This window comes from Lucilia cuprina, chromosome 3 (genome assembly GCF_022045245.1).
Source record: "Lucilia cuprina isolate Lc7/37 chromosome 3, ASM2204524v1, whole genome shotgun sequence".
In the NCBI taxonomy this organism is placed as follows: domain Eukaryota; kingdom Metazoa; phylum Arthropoda; class Insecta; order Diptera; family Calliphoridae; genus Lucilia; species Lucilia cuprina.
This window is the reverse complement of record NC_060951.1, coordinates 46,391,264-46,393,139: the sequence shown is the minus strand read 5'-3', so window position 1 is coordinate 46,393,139 and position 1,876 is coordinate 46,391,264. Positions and strand designations below refer to the sequence as shown.

Sequence of the window (1,876 nt, the reverse complement as noted above, 5' to 3'; positions counted from 1 at the left end):
GACTATAGACTAGACTATAGACTAGACTATAGACTAGACTATAGACTAGACTATAGACTAGACTATAGACCAGACTATAGACTAGACTATAGACTAGACTGTAGACTATACTATATCATATGCACTAGAATATATGTAGACTAGATTACAATTTTAGGATTGAATTGTATCAAATATGTTCAACTGTTCGCAAATCCTGATGCAAATTCAAGTCTAAGGCTCGATTATTGTGCTATGTGTATTACACAGAAGCCAATTCTGGATCATCTATTTGATCTTTTATTGATACCGATCATGAAGTACATGCAATACAAAGAGAAGTTACCCTGATAAAATCTTATCAAGTTTAAAGAAATCTTAAAATTCTCTCTCTAAATATTTGACAGATTTCAAAGTTAAATCTATTCGAAATTTATAATTATTGCTCCACCCACTCAATTTTCCAAATCAAGCAATAAATATTTTGTGTGCACATTAAGTAAGTAATTTACTAAACTACAAATTACTTTAATGAAGCTATTATTTCTGCATAAATTAAAAAAACAAGTTAACCTACAAAAAGAAATTTTAGCGATTTTTCAAAAATAAAAAATTTGTTTTTTAAAAATGTATTTTAATTTGAAATGGTTTTCAATTTTCTAAAATACTTTTTTACGTTCTCGGTAATAATTTTTTTGTCAGTGCAGGTAAATTTATATCTACCAATAAAAAAATTTACTACGATTAATATTTATTTAATGATTATAGGAAATGCATTAAATATACTTATTCTTATGGTTACACAGATAAATGAAGAGACTAAAAACAGTGATGGGCATAAACATTTAAAAAAAATATTTTGGTTGTAGAGACAGAAACAGATCAATAGACGATAAGCAATTTATTACGTTCGCATGTCGACTAAAATCTACGCTTTGATGGACATATTCGAATTGGCCCATACTGATCTATAACTAGAATGTGCGTGAGTATCTGTCAGTAACCGATAAATATGATGATGACGATGACTATGATTTGCAGTAGTGTCCACTTAAAAGCATGCACAAACTATGAATAAATAAAAAATAATAAACTGACAATTGTCAACATAAAAACTGCGTGTCTGAGAATATTGACTAAATAACCATAAAAATTTAACAAAATTTTTAAAATTTTTTCATTTCCTTTTTTCACAGAATTAAATAAAACATGCCAACAGAAACCTGTAGACATACTCCGACTCAAACTTTATAATATACATATGTATCTTTATTAAAGCAATACTGAGTTAAAATATTTTAAACCAACCATCATCTCCATATAAATTCCAAGAGAAGGGGTTATTAAGATATGAACGTGGCATCATGCCATCATCATTGTCGCGATGATACTGATGACGCTGATGTCTATTATCGACCACAAGTATGTGTAAATTGCTGTGTTGCATGTAAATAAATAAAAAAACGATAAAATTCGAAAAACCAACGACAACGTACAACTTGTTGTCTACGAAATAACAGCAGCCATAGCTGCAGAAATATGCAGCAGTTTTATTGATTGCATACCACCGCAGCTTATAGTTCAATAAATCAATTAATATTTATGAAGGCGATAACATTTTTCAATATATTTATTTACTTGCGTACAAACGAATGTATGTAGTTTAAATACTTATTCATTTTTATGAGCTTAATAAGTATGCTTTTGAAGCTCAGTAAAGTAAATAAATAAAATCTTCATTATAATGTTTGAGAAAAAGATTAAAGGTTTATCAAACCTTATTCAAGTTTAGTTCATGTTCAGTTCTAGTTCAGTTCTAGTTCAGTTCTAGTTCAGTTCTAGTTCAGTTCTAGTTCAGTTCTAGTTCAGTTCTAGTTCAGTTCTAGTTCAGTTCTAG

At 28.8% G+C, this 1,876-nt stretch overlaps 1 protein-coding gene across 1 annotated transcript in view; it reads left to right on the top strand.

Annotated features, from left to right (window-relative positions):
- The window catches only part of LOC111679282 (protein sprint), a 290,124-nt gene that overhangs the window by 56,476 nt on the left and 231,772 nt on the right, over positions 1-1,876 (top strand). The gene's annotated exons all lie outside the window — the stretch shown is intronic.